The sequence below is a fragment of the Salvelinus fontinalis genome, unplaced genomic scaffold (genome assembly GCF_029448725.1).
Source record: "Salvelinus fontinalis isolate EN_2023a unplaced genomic scaffold, ASM2944872v1 scaffold_2117, whole genome shotgun sequence".
NCBI classification, from domain to species: Eukaryota; Metazoa; Chordata; class Actinopteri; order Salmoniformes; family Salmonidae; genus Salvelinus; species Salvelinus fontinalis.
In genome coordinates this window covers 1-18,850 of record NW_026602326.1, presented here as the reverse complement: position 1 = coordinate 18,850, position 18,850 = coordinate 1, and the positions used below count along the sequence as shown (strand labels likewise).

At 41.6% G+C, this 18,850-nt stretch overlaps 6 non-coding genes across 6 annotated transcripts; all 6 read left to right on the top strand.

The window, feature by feature from the left end:
- Nucleotides 1-289: 289 nt before the first annotated feature.
- trnap-ugg (transfer RNA proline (anticodon UGG)) lies at nt 290-361 on the top strand. The gene has a single exon. It is a non-coding gene; the product is annotated as a tRNA-Pro (tRNA).
- Nucleotides 362-1,201: 840 nt separating this feature from the next.
- Nucleotides 1,202-1,273, top strand: trnap-ugg (transfer RNA proline (anticodon UGG)). The gene has a single exon. It is a non-coding gene; the product is annotated as a tRNA-Pro (tRNA).
- An 840-nt stretch (nt 1,274-2,113) lies between these two features.
- trnap-ugg (transfer RNA proline (anticodon UGG)) lies at nt 2,114-2,185 on the top strand. The gene has a single exon. It is a non-coding gene; the product is annotated as a tRNA-Pro (tRNA).
- An 840-nt stretch (nt 2,186-3,025) lies between these two features.
- trnap-ugg (transfer RNA proline (anticodon UGG)) lies at nt 3,026-3,097 on the top strand. The gene has a single exon. It is a non-coding gene; the product is annotated as a tRNA-Pro (tRNA).
- Nucleotides 3,098-8,497: 5,400 nt separating this feature from the next.
- On the top strand, nt 8,498-8,569 carry trnap-ugg (transfer RNA proline (anticodon UGG)). The gene has a single exon. It is a non-coding gene; the product is annotated as a tRNA-Pro (tRNA).
- An 827-nt stretch (nt 8,570-9,396) lies between these two features.
- On the top strand, nt 9,397-9,468 carry trnap-ugg (transfer RNA proline (anticodon UGG)). The gene has a single exon. It is a non-coding gene; the product is annotated as a tRNA-Pro (tRNA).
- Nucleotides 9,469-18,850: the final 9,382 nt, after the last annotated feature.

The window sequence follows — 18,850 nt, the reverse complement described above, 5'->3', positions numbered from 1 at the left end:
ATGAGCTCCAATTCGTTTTGATGTCTTCTTTTTCAACTTCAAAATCTTCATTTAGCTCTTCTTCATTTGTTTCTTGCTGTTACAGAAAATGAAAATTGAATCTGAAAGACTCGGAAGATTAATTACAGAGGATTTGAACTGAAACCTGGTCAACTGCTTGGAAGACAGCTATGCTCACAAGTATACCAACAAAACTCACGTGATTCACTGTGGCCTGGCACCATCGACAAGTCAATCCATATCCTCACCGTCATTGCTGGCGACAGCAAAAAAATGTCTTCCACGAAATGGCTCGTTGGTCTAGGGGTATGATTCTCGCTTTGGGTGCGAGAGGTCCCGGGTTCAAATCCCGGACGAGCCCTTTAACAGTCTGAGACAAGCGGATCTTTGTTTACTGGTTGGAGGGGCAACTGCAATCCCTGGAGTATAGGACGAGGTGGCTGAGTGATTAAGGCAATGGACTGCTAATCATTTGTGCTCTCCACTAGTGGCTTCAACATGTATTAATTTCTTCCTTGATTAAAAATCTGTAATTTTAACCGGTACTGGTTACCTTCAGACGAGTCCTGTGACACTTGTGGGGGTCGTAGAGCAAAACTGAGAACGGCATTGTGTTTGTTAGAGTCTCCCCTTTCCATAGAATGGTCAAACAATTTTGTTGGTCAAACCGTTCGGAAGCTACAGACATTTATATGAGAAAACTGATATTCGGGATGTCTCATGTTTTGACAAACATCGCTCTCGCTCTGCCGCCTTTCACCGAAAATGCAGAGGTGTGACATCAGCGGTTATGGAAGATTGAGAAGCATCCAGTGCAAAAAAAAAGGTGAAATCTCTAGTTTCAAACTGACAGATTCCAATGGGGATTTTATCATTTATTCACATACCGGTGCGTCAATCGGCTCAAATTCAATGAGCTCCAATTCGTTTTGATGTCTTCTTTTTCAACTTCAAAATCTTCATTTAGCTCTTCTTCATTTGTTTCTTGCTGTTACAGAAAATGAAAATTGAATCTGAAAGACTCGGAAGATTAATTACAGAGGATTTGAACTGAAACCTGGTCAACTGCTTGGAAGACAGCTATGCTCACAAGTATACCAACAAAACTCACGTGATTCACTGTGGCCTGGCACCATCGACAAGTCAATCCATATCCTCACCGTCATTGCTGGCGACAGCAAAAAAATGTCTTCCACGAAATGGCTCGTTGGTCTAGGGGTATGATTCTCGCTTTGGGTGCGAGAGGTCCCGGGTTCAAATCCCGGACGAGCCCTTTAACAGTCTGAGACAAGCGGATCTTTGTTTACTGGTTGGAGGGGCAACTGCAATCCCTGGAGTATAGGACGAGGTGGCTGAGTGATTAAGGCAATGGACTGCTAATCATTTGTGCTCTCCACTAGTGGCTTCAACATGTATTAATTTCTTCCTTGATTAAAAATCTGTAATTTTAACCGGTACTGGTTACCTTCAGACGAGTCCTGTGACACTTGTGGGGGTCGTAGAGCAAAACTGAGAACGGCATTGTGTTTGTTAGAGTCTCCCCTTTCCATAGAATGGTCAAACAATTTTGTTGGTCAAACCGTTCGGAAGCTACAGACATTTATATGAGAAAACTGATATTCGGGATGTCTCATGTTTTCACAAACATCGCTCTCGCTCTGCCGCCTTTCCCCGAAAATGCAGAGGTGTGACATCAGCGGTTATGGAAGATTGAGAAGCATCCAGTGCAAAAAAAAAGGTGAAATCTCTAGTTTCAAACTGACAGATTCCAATGGGGATTTTATCATTTATTCACATACCGGTGCGTCAATCGGCTCAAATTCAATGAGCTCCAATTCGTTTTGATGTCTTCTTTTTCAACTTCAAAATCTTCATTTAGCTCTTCTTCATTTGTTTCTTGCTGTTACAGAAAATGAAAATTGAATCTGAAAGACTCGGAAGATTAATTACAGAGGATTTGAACTGAAACCTGGTCAACTGCTTGGAAGACAGCTATGCTCACAAGTATACCAACAAAACTCACGTGATTCACTGTGGCCTGGCACCATCGACAAGTCAATCCATATCCTCACCGTCATTGCTGGCGACAGCAAAAAAATGTCTTCCACGAAATGGCTCGTTGGTCTAGGGGTATGATTCTCGCTTTGGGTGCGAGAGGTCCCGGGTTCAAATCCCGGACGAGCCCTTTAACAGTCTGAGACAAGCGGATCTTTGTTTACTGGTTGGAGGGGCAACTGCAATCCCTGGAGTATAGGACGAGGTGGCTGAGTGATTAAGGCAATGGACTGCTAATCATTTGTGCTCTCCACTAGTGGCGTCAACATGTATTAATTTCTTCCTTGATTAAAAATCTGTAATTTTAACCGGTACTGGTTACCTTCAGACGAGTCCTGTGACACTTGTGGGGGTCGTAGAGCAAAACTGAGAACGGCATTGTGTTTGTTAGAGTCTCCCCTTTCCATAGAATGGTCAAACAATTTTGTTGGTCAAACCGTTCGGAAGCTACAGACATTTATATGAGAAAACTGATATTCGGGATGTCTCATGTTTTCACAAACATCGCTCTCGCTCTGCCGCCTTTCCCCGAAAATGCAGAGGTGTGACATCAGCGGTTATGGAAGATTGAGAAGCATCCAGTGCAAAAAAAAAGGTGAAATCTCTAGTTTCAAACTGACAGATTCCAATGGGGATTTTATCATTTATTCACATACCGGTGCGTCAATCGGCTCAAATTCAATGAGCTCCAATTCGTTTTGATGTCTTCTTTTTCAACTTCAAAATCTTCATTTAGCTCTTCTTCATTTGTTTCTTGCTGTTACAGAAAATGAAAATTGAATCTGAAAGACTCGGAAGATTAATTACAGAGGATTTGAACTGAAACCTGGTCAACTGCTTGGAAGACAGCTATGCTCACAAGTATACCAACAAAACTCACGTGATTCACTGTGGCCTGGCACCATCGACAAGTCAATCCATATCCTCACCGTCATTGCTGGCGACAGCAAAAAAATGTCTTCCACGAAATGGCTCGTTGGTCTAGGGGTATGATTCTCGCTTTGGGTGCGAGAGGTCCCGGGTTCAAATCCCGGACGAGCCCTTTAACAGTCTGAGACAAGCGGATCTTTGTTTACTGGTTGGAGGGGCAACTGCAATCCCTGGAGTATAGGACGAGGTGGCTGAGTGATTAAGGCAATGGACTGCTAATCATTTGTGCTCTCCACTAGTGGCGTCAACATGTATTAGTTTCTTCCTTGATTAAAAATCTGTAATTTTAACCGGTACTGGTTACCTTCAGACGAGTCCTGTGACACTTGTGGGGGTCGTAGAGCAAAACTGAGAACGGCATTGTGTTTGTTAGAGTCTCCCCTTTCCATAGAATGGTCAAACAATTTTGTTGGTCAAACCGTTCGGAAGCTACAGACATTTATATGAGAAAACTGATGTTCGGGATGACTCATGTTTTGACAAACATCGCTCTCGCTCTGCCGCCTTTCCCCGAAAATGCAGAGGTGTGACATCAGCGGTTATGGAAGATTGAGAAGCATCCAGTGCAAAAAAAAAGGTGAAATCTCTAGTTTCAAACTGACAGATTCCAATGGGGATTTTATCATTTATTCACATACCGGTGCGTCAATCGGCTCAAATCCAATGAGCTTCAATTCGTTTTGATGTCTTCTTTTTCAACTTCAAAATCTTCATTTAGCTCTTCTTCATTTGTTTCTTGCTGTTACAGAAAATGAAAATTGAATCTGAAAGACTCGGCAGATGAATTACAGAGGATTTGAACTGAAACCTGGTCAACTGCTTGGAAGACAGCTATGCTCACAAGTATACCAACAAAACTCACGTGATTCATTGTGGCCTGGCACCATCGACAAGTCAATCCATATCCTCACCGTCATTGCTGGCGACAGCAAAAAAATGTCTTCCACGAAATGGCTTGTTGGTCTATGGGTATGATTCTTGCTTTGGGTGCGAGAGGTCCCGGGCTCAAATCCCGGACGAGCCCTTTAACAGTCTGAGACAAGCGGATCTTTGTTTACTGGTTGGAGGGGCAACTGCAATCCCTGGAGTATAGGACGAGGTGGCTGAGTGATTAAGGCAATGGACTGCTAATCATTTGTGCTCTCCACTAGTGGCTTCAACATGTATTAATTTCTTCATTGATTAAAAATCTGTAATTTTAACCGGTACTGGTTACCTTCAGACGATTCCTGTGACACTTGTGGGGGTCGTAGAGCAAAACTGAGAACGGCATTGTGTTTGTTAGAGTTTCCCCTTTCCATAGAATGGTCAAAAAAATTTGTTGGTCAAACCGTTCGGAAGCTACAGACATTTATATGAGAAAACTGATATTCGGGATGTCTCATGTTTTGACAAACATCGCTCTCGCTCTGCCGCCTTTCCCCGAAAATGCAGAGGTGTGACATCAGCGGTTATGGAAGATTGAGAAGCATCCAGTGCAAAAAAAAAGGTGAAATCTCTAGTTTCAAACTGACAGATTCCAATGGGGATTTTATCATTTATTCACATACCGGTGCGTCAATCGGCTCAAATTCAATGAGCTCCAATTCGTTTTGATGTCTTCTTTTTCAACTTCAAAATCTTTATTTAGCTCTTCTTCATTTGTTTCTTGCTGTTACAGAAAATGAAAATTGAATCTGAAAGACTCGGAAGATTAATTACAGAGGATTTGAACTGAAACCTGGTCAACTGCTTGGAAGACAGCTATGCTCACAAGTATACCAACAAAACTCACGTGATTCATTGTGGCCTGGCACCATCGACAAGTCAATCCATATCCTCACCGTCATTGCTGGCGACAGCAAAAAAATGTCTTCCACGAAATGGCTTGTTGGTCTATGGGTATGATTCTTGCTTTGGGTGCGAGAGGTCCCGGGCTCAAATCCCGGACGAGCCCTTTAACAGTCTGAGACAAGCGGATCTTTGTTTACTGGTTGGAGGGGCAACTGCAATCCCTGGAGTATAGGACGAGGTGGCTGAGTGATTAAGGCAATGGACTGCTAATCATTTGTGCTCTCCACTAGTGGCTTCAACATGTATTAATTTCTTCATTGATTAAAAATCTGTAATTTTAACCGGTACTGGTTACCTTCAGACGATTCCTGTGACACTTGTGGGGGTCGTAGAGCAAAACTGAGAACGGCATTGTGTTTGTTAGAGTTTCCCCTTTCCATAGAATGGTCAAAAAATTTTGTTGGTCAAACCGTTCGGAAGCTACAGACATTTATATGAGAAAACTGATATTCGGGATGTCTCATGTTTTGACAAACATCGCTCTCGCTCTGCCGCCTTTCCCCGAAAATGCAGAGGTGTGACATCAGCGGTTATGGAAGATTGAGAAGCATCCAGTGCAAAAAAAAAGGTGAAATCTCTAGTTTCAAACTGACAGATTCCAATGGGGATTTTATCATTTATTCACATACCGGTGCGTCAATCGGCTCAAATTCAATGAGCTCCAATTCGTTTTGATGTCTTCTTTTTCAACTTCAAAATCTTCATTTAGCTCTTCTTCATTTGTTTCTTGCTGTTACAGAAAATGAAAATTGAATCTGAAAGACTCGGAAGATTAATTACAGAGGATTTGAACTGAAACCTGGTCAACTGCTTGGAAGACAGCTATGCTCACAAGTATACCAACAAAACTCACGTGATTCATTGTGGCCTGGCACCATCGACAAGTCAATCCATATCCTCACCGTCATTGCTGGCGACAGCAAAAAAATGTCTTCCACGAAATGGCTTGTTGGTCTATGGGTATGATTCTTGCTTTGGGTGCGAGAGGTCCCGGGCTCAAATCCCGGACGAGCCCTTTAACAGTCTGAGACAAGCGGATCTTTGTTTACTGGTTGGAGGGGCAACTGCAATCCCTGGAGTATAGGACGAGGTGGCTGAGTGATTAAGGCAATGGACTGCTAATCATTTGTGCTCTCCACTAGTGGCTTCAACATGTATTAATTTCTTCATTGATTAAAAATCTGTAATTTTAACCGGTACTGGTTACCTTCAGACGATTCCTGTGACACTTGTGGGGGTCGTAGAGCAAAACTGAGAACGGCATTGTGTTTGTTAGAGTTTCCCCTTTCCATAGAATGGTCAAAAAATTTTGTTGGTCAAACCGTTCGGAAGCTACAGACATTTATATGAGAAAACTGATATTCGGGATGTCTCATGTTTTGACAAACATCGCTCTCGCTCTGCCGCCTTTCCCCGAAAATGCAGAGGTGTGACATCAGCGGTTATGGAAGATTGAGAAGCATCCAGTGCAAAAAAAAAGGTGAAATCTCTAGTTTCAAACTGACAGATTCCAATGGGGATTTTATCATTTATTCACATACCGGTGCGTCAATCGGCTCAAATTCAATGAGCTCCAATTCGTTTTGATGTCTTCTTTTTCAACTTCAAAATCTTCATTTAGCTCTTCTTCATTTGTTTCTTGCTGTTACAGAAAATGAAAATTGAATCTGAAAGACTCGGAAGATTAATTACAGAGGATTTGAACTGAAACCTGGTCAACTGCTTGGAAGACAGCTATGCTCACAAGTATACCAACAAAACTCACGTGATTCATTGTGGCCTGGCACCATCGACAAGTCAATCCATATCCTCACCGTCATTGCTGGCGACAGCAAAAAAATGTCTTCCACGAAATGGCTTGTTGGTCTATGGGTATGATTCTTGCTTTGGGTGCGAGAGGTCCCGGGCTCAAATCCCGGACGAGCCCTTTAACAGTCTGAGACAAGCGGATCTTTGTTTACTGGTTGGAGGGGCAACTGCAATCCCTGGAGTATAGGACGAGGTGGCTGAGTGATTAAGGCAATGGACTGCTAATCATTTGTGCTCTCCACTAGTGGCTTCAACATGTATTAATTTCTTCATTGATTAAAAATCTGTAATTTTAACCGGTACTGGTTACCTTCAGACGATTCCTGTGACACTTGTGGGGGTCGTAGAGCAAAACTGAGAACGGCATTGTGTTTGTTAGAGTTTCCCCTTTCCATAGAATGGTCAAAAAATTTTGTTGGTCAAACCGTTCGGAAGCTACAGACATTTATATGAGAAAACTGATATTCGGGATGTCTCATGTTTTGACAAACATCGCTCTCGCTCTGCCGCCTTTCCCCGAAAATGCAGAGGTGTGACATCAGCGGTTATGGAAGATTGAGAAGCATCCAGTGCAAAAAAAAAGGTGAAATCTCTAGTTTCAAACTGACAGATTCCAATGGGGATTTTATCATTTATTCACATACCGGTGCGTCAATCGGCTCAAATTCAATGAGCTCCAATTCGTTTTGATGTCTTCTTTTTCAACTTCAAAATCTTCATTTAGCTCTTCTTCATTTGTTTCTTGCTGTTACAGAAAATGAAAATTGAATCTGAAAGACTCGGAAGATTAATTACAGAGGATTTGAACTGAAACCTGGTCAACTGCTTGGAAGACAGCTATGCTCACAAGTATACCAACAAAACTCACGTGATTCATTGTGGCCTGGCACCATCGACAAGTCAATCCATATCCTCACCGTCATTGCTGGCGACAGCAAAAAAATGTCTTCCACGAAATGGCTTGTTGGTCTATGGGTATGATTCTTGCTTTGGGTGCGAGAGGTCCCGGGCTCAAATCCCGGACGAGCCCTTTAACAGTCTGAGACAAGCGGATCTTTGTTTACTGGTTGGAGGGGCAACTGCAATCCCTGGAGTATAGGACGAGGTGGCTGAGTGATTAAGGCAATGGACTGCTAATCATTTGTGCTCTCCACTAGTGGCTTCAACATGTATTAATTTCTTCATTGATTAAAAATCTGTAATTTTAACCGGTACTGGTTACCTTCAGACGATTCCTGTGACACTTGTGGGGGTCGTAGAGCAAAACTGAGAACGACATTGTGTTTGTTAGAGTTTCCCCTTTCCATAGAATGGTCAAAAAAATTTGTTGGTCAAACCGTTCGGAAGCTACAGACATTTATATGAGAAAACTGATATTCGGGATGTCTCATGTTTTGACAAACATCGCTCTCGCTCTGCCGCCTTTCCCCGAAAATGCAGAGGTGTGACATCAGCGGTTATGGAAGATTGAGAAGCATCCAGTGCAAAAAAAAAGGTGAAATCTCTAGTTTCAAACTGACAGATTCCAATGGGGATTTTATCATTTATTCACATACCGGTGCGTCAATCGGCTCAAATTCAATGAGCTCCAATTCGTTTTGATGTCTTCTTTTTCAACTTCAAAATCTTTATTTAGCTCTTCTTCATTTGTTTCTTGCTGTTACAGAAAATGAAAATTGAATCTGAAAGATTCGGAAGATTAACTACAGAGGATTTGAACTGAAACCTGGTCAACTGCTTGGAAGACAGCTATGCTCACAAGTATACCAACAAAACTCACGTGATTCACTGTGGCCTGGCACCATCGACAAGTCAATCCATATCCTCACCGTCATTGCTGGCGACAGCAAAAAAATGTCTTCCACGAAATGGCTCGTTGGTCTAGGGGTATGATTCTCGCTTTGGGTGCGAGAGGTCCCGGGTTCAAATCCCGGACGAGCCCTTTAACAGTCTGAGACAAGCGGATCTTTGTTTACTGGTTGGAGGGGCAACTGCAATCCCTGGAGTATAGGACGAGGTGGCTGAGTGATTAAGGCAATGGACTGCTAATCATTTGTGGCTTCAACATGTATTAATTTCTTCCTTGATTAAAAATCTGTAATTTTAACCGGTACTGGTTACCTTCAGACGAGTCCTGTGACACTTGTGGGGGTCGTAGAGCAAAACTGAGAACGGCATTGTGTTTGTTAGAGTTTCCCCTTTCCATAGAATGGTCAAAAAAATTTGTTGGTCAAACCGTTCGGAAGCTACAGACATTTATATGAGAAAACTGATATTCGGGATGTCTCATGTTTTGACAAACATCGCTCTCGCTCTGCCGCCTTTCCCCGAAAATGCAGAGGTGTGACATCAGCGGTTATGGAAGATTGAGAAGCATCCAGTGCAAAAAAAAAGGTGAAATCTCTAGTTTCAAACTGACAGATTCCAATGGGGATTTTATCATTTATTCACATACCGGTGCGTCAATCGGCTCAAATTCAATGAGCTCCAATTCGTTTTGATGTCTTCTTTTTCAACTTCAAAATCTTTATTTAGCTCTTCTTCATTTGTTTCTTGCTGTTACAGAAAATGAAAATTGAATCTGAAAGACTCGGAAGATTAATTACAGAGGATTTGAACTGAAACCTGGTCAACTGCTTGGAAGACAGCTATGCTCACAAGTATACCAACAAAACTCACGTGATTCACTGTGGCCTGGCACCATCGACAAGTCAATCCATATCCTCACCGTCATTGCTGGCGACAGCAAAAAAATGTCTTCCACGAAATGGCTCGTTGGTCTAGGGGTATGATTCTTGCTTTGGGTGCGAGAGGTCCCGGGTTCAAATCCCGGACGAGCCCTTTAAAAGTCTGAGACAAGCGGATCTTTGTTTACTGGTTGGACGGGCAACTGCCATCCCTGGAGTATAGGACGAGGTGGCTGAGTGATTAACCTCTACAGAGTACCTAACCCGGATCCGGGAGCACCCCCCACACCCCCCACACTGATTAGCATCGCTAGCATAGCGTCACAATTAAATAGTAGCATCTAAATATCATTAAATCACAAGTCCAAGACACCCAATGAAAGACACAGATCTTGTGAATAAAACCACCATTTCAGATTTTTTAAATGTTTTACAGGGAAGACACAATATGTAAATCTATTAGCTAAACACGTTAGCAAAATGACACCATTTTCTTACTCCAACAGTTTCTTACTCCATCAGGTGCTATCACCAATTCGGCTAAACTAAGATATTGATAGCCACTAACCAACAAAAAAATTCTTAAGATGACAGTCTGATAACATATTTATGGTATAGCATCGTTTTTTTTTTTTTAAATGTGCATTTTTCAGGTATAAATCACAGTTCTACATTGCAGCTGCAATCTGATATAGTGCTGATGCAGCTAGAACAATTACAGAGACCAACGTTATATAACTAATTACTTGTCTTAAAACATTTCAGAAAAAATACACAGCGTACAGACATTGAAAGCCCAACATCTGGTGAATCCAAACAATATTTCAGATTTTTTAAATGTTTTATAGCGAAATTAGCATAACTAGCTAATTAGCATAACCAGGCCAGCCAGAACCAGCTGGACGCGCGCGACCAGTTCACATGCACGACAGATATATGAAATAACATCGTAAATTGGGTCTTACTATTGCTGGTCTTTCATCAGAATGATGATCAAGGTGTCCTTAGTCCTGATGAGTCGTTCAATCCATTCACAATGGCAACTTCCCCTCTTCATTTAGCCTGGGTACTGGTCGACTAGCACGGCTCTGTCCAAAGTTAAAAAACTCAAAGAACGGAACACGGCAAAACTCCCGAAAAAATTCTAATAATCTGATTAAACTATATTGAAAAAACATACATTACGGTGATATGGTCACATGTATCAAACAAACTTTGACACGGAGATAGTTTTCATCCGTAACGTCAGCATAACAAAAGTCAATGGCTTCTCTAAACGCGCATCTCAGGAAACCGGAAGTTGTCGGTCACGCTAAAGAAATAGGTCTTATTTCACGTCAGTACAAGATAAACAAAAAATTTCTCCTCTGACGTCTTCCAGACACCCAGAGGAAGAAGAAGGAAGTGTGTTTCGGGTCATAGGTCGCGTGACCATATATAGGCAGAGCTTTGAAGCGAGCATACACATCTTGCAATCTTTTTCTGGCTCAGGGAAAGTGCTGTGAAATGACCTGTGTTTGACTCAGAGACAAAATTGGAACGGTTTTAGAAACCATAGCTTGTTTTCTATCCAATGGCATATGGTTATATGCATATAGTAACAGCAATAATTGAATAAGAGGCAGTTTTATCTGTAGAGGCAATTATGCTAATGTGAAAACAGCACCCCCTGTATTCTCAAGAAGTTAAGGCAATGGACTGCTAATCATTTGTGGCTTCAACATGTATTAATTTCTTCCTTGATTAAAAATCTGTAATTTTAACCGGTACTGGTTACCTTCAGACGAGTCCTGTGACACTTGTGGGGGTCGTAGAGCAAAACTGAGAACGGCATTGTGTTTGTTAGAGTCTCCCCTTTCCATAGAATGGTCAAACAATTTTGTTGGTCAAACCGTTCGGAAGCTACAGACATTTATATGAGAAAACTGATATTCGGGATGTCTCATGTTTTGACAAACATCGCTCTCGCTCTGCCGCCTTTCACCGAAAATGCAGAGGTGTGACATCAGCGGTTATGGAAGATTGAGAAGCATCCAGTGCAAAAAAAAAGGTGAAATCTCTAGTTTCAAACTGACAGATTCCAATGGGGATTTTATCATTTATTCACATACCGGTGCGTCAATCGGCTCAAATTCAATGAGCTCCAATTCGTTTTGATGTCTTCTTATTCAACTTCATAATCTTCATTTAGCTCTTCTTCATTTGTTTCTTGCTGTTACAGAAATTGAAAATTGAATCTGAAAGACTCGGAAGATGAATTACAGAGGATTTGAACTGAAACCTGGTCAACTGCTTGGAAGACAGCTATGCTCACAAGTATACCAACAAAACTCACGTGATTCATTGTGGCCTGGCACCATCGACAAGTCAATCCATATCCTCACCGTCATTGCTGGCGACAGCAAAAAAATGTCTTCCACGAAATGGCTTGTTGGTCTATGGGTATGATTCTTGCTTTGGGTGCGAGAGGTCCCGGGCTCAAATCCCGGACGAGCCCTTTAACAGTCTGAGACTAGCGGATCTTTGTTTACTGGTTGGAGGGGCAACTGCAATCCCTGGAGTATAGGACGAGGTGGCTGAGTGATTAAGGCAATGGACTGCTAATCATTTGTGCTCTCCACTAGTGGCTTCAACATATATTAATTTCTTCATTGATTAAAAATCTGTAATTTTAACCGGTACTGGTTACCTTCAGACGATTCCTGTGACACTTGTGGGGGTCGTAGAGCAAAACTGAGAACGGCATTGTGTTTGTTAGAGTTTCCCCTTTCCATAGAATGGTCAAACAATTTTGTTGGTCAAACCGTTCGGAAGCTACAGACATTTATATGAGAAAACTGATATTCGGGATGTCTCATGTTTTGACAAACATCGCTCTCGCTCTGCCGCCTTTCACCGAAAATGCAGAGGTGTGACATCAGCGGTTATGGAAGATTGAGAAGCATCCAGTGCAAAAAAAAAGGTGAAATCTCTAGTTTCAAACTGACAGATTCCAATGGGGATTTTATTATTTATTCACATACCGGTGCGTCAATCGGCTCAAATTCAATGAGCTCCAATTCGTTTTGATGTCTTCTTATTCAACTTCATAATCTTCATTTAGCTCTTCTTCATTTGTTTCTTGCTGTTACAGAAAATGAAAATTGAATCTGAAAGACTCGGAAGATGAATTACAGAGGATTTGAACTGAAACCTGGTCAACTGCTTGGAAGACAGCTATGCTCACAAGTATACCAACAAAACTCACGTGATTCATTGTGGCCTGGCACCATCGACAAGTCAATCCATATCCTCACCGTCATTGCTGGCGACAGCAAAAAAATGTCTTCCACGAAATGGCTTGTTGGTCTATGGGTATGATTCTTGCTATGGGTGCGAGAGGTCCCGGGCTCAAATCCCGGACGAGCCCTTTAACAGTCTGAGACAAGCGGATCTTTGTTTACTGGTTGGAGGGGCAACTGCAATCCCTGGAGTATAGGACGAGGTGGCTGAGTGATTAAGGCAATGGACTGCTAATCATTTGTGCTCTCCACTAGTGGCTTCAACATGTATTAATTTCTTCATTGATTAAAAATCTGTAATTTTAACCGGTACTGGTTACCTTCAGACGATTCCTGTGACACTTGTGGGGGTCGTAGAGCAAAACTGAGAACGGCATTGTGTTTGTTAGAGTTTCCCCTTTCCATAGAATGGTCAAACAATTTTGTTGGTCAAACCGTTCGGAAGCTACAGACATTTATATGAGAAAACTGATATTCGGGATGTCTCATGTTTTGACAAACATCGCTCTCGCTCTGCCGCCTTTCCCCGAAAATGCAGAGGTGTGACATCAGCGGTTATGGAAGATTGAGAAGCATCCAGTGCAAAAAAAAAGGTGAAATCTCTAGTTTCAAACTGACAGATTCCAATGGGGATTTTATCATTTATTCACATACCGGTGCGTCAATCGGCTCAAATTCAATGAGCTCCAATTCGTTTTGATGTCTTCTTATTCAACTTCATAATCTTCATTTAGCTCTTCTTCATTTGTTTCTTGCTGTTACAGAAATTGAAAATTGAATCTGAAAGACTCGGAAGATGAATTACAGAGGATTTGAACTGAAACCTGGTCAACTGCTTGGAAGACAGCTATGCTCACAAGTATACCAACAAAACTCACGTGATTCATTGTGGCCTGGCACCATCGACAAGTCAATCCATATCCTCACCGTCATTGCTGGCGACAGCAAAAAAATGTCTTCCACGAAATGGCTTGTTGGTCTATGGGTATGATTCTTGCTTTGGGTGCGAGAGGTCCCGGGCTCAAATCCCGGACGAGCCCTTTAACAGTCTGAGACAAGCGGATCTTTGTTTACTGGTTGGAGGGGCAACTGCAATCCCTGGAGTATAGGACGAGGTGGCTGAGTGATTAAGGCAATGGACTGCTAATCATTTGTGCTCTCCACTAGTGGCTTCAACATGTATTAATTTCTTCATTGATTAAAAATCTGTAATTTTAACCGGTACTGGTTACCTTCAGACGATTCCTGTGACACTTGTGGGGGTCGTAGAGCAAAACTGAGAACGGCATTGTGTTTGTTAGAGTTTCCCCTTTCCATAGAATGGTCAAACAATTTTGTTGGTCAAACCGTTCGGAAGCTACAGACATTTATATGAGAAAACTGATATTCGGGATGTCTCATGTTTTGACAAACATCGCTCTCGCTCTGCCGCCTTTCCCCGAAAATGCAGAGGTGTGACATCAGCGGTTATGGAAGATTGAGAAGCATCCAGTGCAAAAAAAAAGGTGAAATCTCTAGTTTCAAACTGACAGATTCCAATGGGGATTTTATCATTTATTCACATACCGGTGCGTCAATCGGCTCAAATTCAATGAGCTCCAATTCGTTTTGATGTCTTCTTTTTCAACTTCATAATCTTCATTTAGCTCTTCTTCATTTGTTTCTTGCTGTTACAGAAATTGAAAATTGAATCTGAAAGACTCGCAAGATGAATTACAGAGGATTTGAACTGAAACCTGGTCAACTGCTTGGAAGACAGCTATGCTCACAAGTATACCAACAAAACTCACGTGATTCATTGTGGCCTGGCACCATCGACAAGTCAATCCATATCCTCACCGTCATTGCTGGCGACAGCAAAAAAATGTCTTCCACGAAATGGCTTGTTGGTCTATGGGTATGATTCTTGCTTTGGGTGCGAGAGGTCCCGGGCTCAAATCCCGGACGAGCCCTTTAACAGTCTGAGACAAGCGGATCTTTGTTTACTGGTTGGAGGGGCAACTGCAATCCCTGGAGTATAGGACGAGGTGGCTGAGTGATTAAGGCAATGGACTGCTAATCATTTGTGCTCTCCACTAGTGGCTTCAACATGTATTAATTTCTTCATTGATTAAAAATCTGTAATTTTAACCGGTACTGGTTACCTTCAGACGATTCCTGTGACACTTGTGGGGGTCGTAGAGCAAAACTGAGAACGGCATTGTGTTTGTTAGAGTTTCCCCTTTCCATAGAATGGTCAAACAATTTTGTTGGTCAAACCGTTCGGAAGCTACAGACATTTATATGAGAAAACTGATATTCGGGATGTCTCATGTTTTGACAAACATCGCTCTCGCTCTGCCGCCTTTCCCCGAAAATGCAGAGGTGTGACATCAGCGGTTATGGAAGATTGAGAAGCATCCAGTGCAAAAAAAAAGGTGAAATCTCTAGTTTCAAACTGACAGATTCCAATGGGGATTTTATCATTTATTCACATACCGGTGCGTCAATCGGCTCAAATTCAATGAGCTCCAATTCGTTTTGATGTCTTCTTATTCAACTTCATAATCTTCATTTAGCTCTTCTTCATTTGTTTCTTGCTGTTACAGAAATTGAAAATTGAATCTGAAAGACTCGGAAGATGAATTACAGAGGATTTGAACTGAAACCTGGTCAACTGCTTGGAAGACAGCTATGCTCACAAGTATACCAACAAAACTCACGTGATTCATTGTGGCCTGGCACCATCGACAAGTCAATCCATATCCTCACCGTCATTGCTGGCGACAGCAAAAAAATGTCTTCCACGAAATGGCTTGTTGGTCTATGGGTATGATTCTTGCTTTGGGTGCGAGAGGCCCCGGGCTCAAATCCCGGACGAGCCCTTTAACAGTCTGAGACAAGCGGATCTTTGTTTACTGGTTGGAGGGGCAACTGCAATCCCTGGAGTATAGGACGAGGTGGCTGAGTGATTAACTTCTACTGCCTCAGAAACCCGGATCCGGGAGCACCCCCCACCCCCCACACACTGTTTAGCATAGCTAGCATAGCTTCACAAGTAGATAGTAGCATCTAAATATCATTAAATCACAAGTCCAAGACACCAGATGAAAGATACAGATCTTGTGAATAAAGCCACCATTTCCGATTTTTAAAATGTTTTACAGGGAAGACACAATATGTAAAGATGTACATCTATTACCTAAAAACACATTAGCATAATCCACCATCTTTTATTTGTCCACCAACACCAGTAGCCATCACCAATTCGGCTAAACTAAGATATTTATAGCCCCTAACCAACAAAAAAACTCATTAGATGACAGTCTGATAACATATTTATGGTATGGGATAGGTTTTGTTAGAAAAAAGTGCATATTTCAGGTAGCTGCCATAGGTTACAATTGCACCCACCGTCACAAATGGACTAGAATAATTACAATGAGCAACGTGTTTACCTAACTACTAATCATCAAACATTTCGTAAAAATACACAGCATACACGAATCGAAAGACACAGATCCTGTGAATACAGACAATATTTCAGATTTTCTAAGTGTCTTACAGCGAAAACACAATAAATCGTTATATTAGCGTAGCACATAGCACATAGCAGCCCAGCATTGATTCTAGCCAAAGTGAGCGATAAAAGTCAACATCGCCAAAAGATATTAATTTTTTCACTAACCTTCTCAGAATTCTTCCGATGACACTCCTGTAACATCATTTTACAATATACATATACAGTTTGTTCGAAAAGGTGCATATTTAGCCATACAAAACCGTGGTTACACAATGAAAATAGTAGCAAAACAAGCCTGAAAATGTCGGTCGCCATCTTTCAGAGTGATCTGGTTTAATTAATAGCTAATCATATACTTGACTAAAAAATACAGGGTTTACAGGAATCGAAAGACAAATTAGTTCTTAATGCAACCGCTGATTTACATTTTTAAAATTATCCTTACTTTTCAATACAGGGTTCGCCAAGTGAAGCTATACCAAACAAAATGGCGAAATGTGCGTTTAAAATATTTCGACAGAAACACGATTTATCATATTAAATATTGCTTACTTTGAGCTGTTCTTCCATCAGATTCTTGGGCAATGTATCCTTTCTATGTTATAAACGTCTTTTGGTCGATAGATGTCCTCTGTCCTTCGAAATGTCCACCACCAACGACCGACACCCCAAAACGTGTCCAAAGTTTCAGAGTGCACAACAAATAAATTCCTCTAAAATCGCACTAAACGGATATAAATTGCTATAAAACGGTTCAAATTAACTACATTTTGATGTTTTTAACACCTAAAACGAGTGAAAACATGACCGGAGAAATATTGCTGGTTAGAAAACGATTTGGAACGAGGCAGGTCCGATGCCCTTCACGCTTCAGGCGCACGACGAGAAAGGGCGGTCTCTATACATTTTGGTCTTTTATACTGGCTGTGAATATCCCATCGATTCCATTGAAAGCGTGATGACGTACAGACACCCAGAGGAAGACGTAGGCAGTGTCGGTTTCTTCATAGCATTCACTGTCGCCTTAAAAACAGACCCCAGATCAGAGGTAAAAAAAATTGAAATCTGAACCCTGTCATGAAAAGTGCTGTAGAAATTGTTCTGTACAACTCAGAGACAAAATTTCAACTTCTATAGAAACTAGAAGGTGTTTTCTATCCAATAATAACAATAATATGCATATTGTACGATCAAGAATTTAGCACGAGGCAGTTTAATTTGGAGACACAAATATGCTAATGCGGAACAGCACCCCCTATAGTTCCAAGAGGTTAAGGCAATGGACTGCTAATCATTTGTGCTCTCCACTAGTGGCTTCAACATGTATTAATTTCTTCATTGATTAAAAATCTGTAATTTTAACCGGTACTGGTTACCTTCAGACGATTCCTGTGACACTTGTGGGGGTCGTAGAGCAAAACTGAGAACGGCATTGTGTTTGTTAGAGTTTCCCCTTTCCATAGAATGGTCAAACAATTTTGTTGGTCAAACCGTTCGGAAGCTACAGACATTTATATGAGAAAACTGATATTCGGGATGTCTCATGTTTTGACAAACATCGCTCTCGCTCTGCCGCCTTTCCCCGAAAATGCAGAGGTGTGACATCAGCGGTTATGGAAGATTGAGAAGCATCCAGTGCAAAAAAAAAGGTGAAATCTCTAGTTTCAAACTGACAGATTCCAATGGGGATTTTATCATTTATTCACATACCGGTGCGTCAATCGGCTCAAATTCAATGAGCTCCAATTCGTTTTGATGTCTTCTTTTTCAACTTCATAATCTTCATTTAGCTCTTCTTCATTTGTTTCTTGCTGTTACAGAAATTGAAAATTGAATCTGAAAGACTCGCAAGATGAATTACAGAGGATTTGAACTGAAACCTGGTCAACTGCTTGGAAGACAGCTATGCTCACAAGTATACCAACAAAACTCACGTGATTCATTGTGGCCTGGCACCATCGACAAGTCAATCCATATCCTCACCGTCATTGCTGGCGACAGCAAAAAAATTTCTTCCACGAAATTGCTTGTTGGTCTATGGGTATGATTCTTGCTTTGGGTGCGAGAGGTCCCGGGCTCAAATCCCGGACGAGCCCTTTAACAGTCTGAGACAAGCGGATCTTTGTTTACTGGTTGGAGGGGCAACTGCAATCCCTGGAGTATAGGACGAGGTGGCTGAGTGATTAAGGCAATGGACTGCTAATCATTTGTGCTCTCCACTAGTGGCTTCAACATGTATTAATTTCTTCATTGATTAAAAATCTGTAATTTTAACCGGTACTGGTTACCTTCAGACGATTCCTGTGACACTTGTGGGGGTCGTAGAGCAAAACTGAGAACGGCATTGTGTTTGTTAGAGTTTCCCCTTTCCATAGAATGGTCAAACAATTTTGTTGGTCAAACCGTTCGGAAGCTACAGACATTTATATGAGAAAACTGATATTCGGGATGTCTCATGTTTTGACAAACATCGCTCTCGCTCTGCCGCCTTTCCCCGAAAATGCAGAGGTGTGACATCAGCGGTTATGGAAGATTGAGAAGCATCCAGTGCAAAAAAAAAGGTGAAATCTCTAGTTTCAAACTGACAGATTCCAATGGGGATTTTATCATTTATTCACATACCGGTGCGTCAATCGGCTCAAATTCAATGAGCTCCAATTCGTTTTGATGTCTTCTTATTCAACTTCATAATCTTCATTTAGCTCTTCTTCATTTGTTTCTTGCTGTTACAGAAATTGAAAATTGAATCTGAA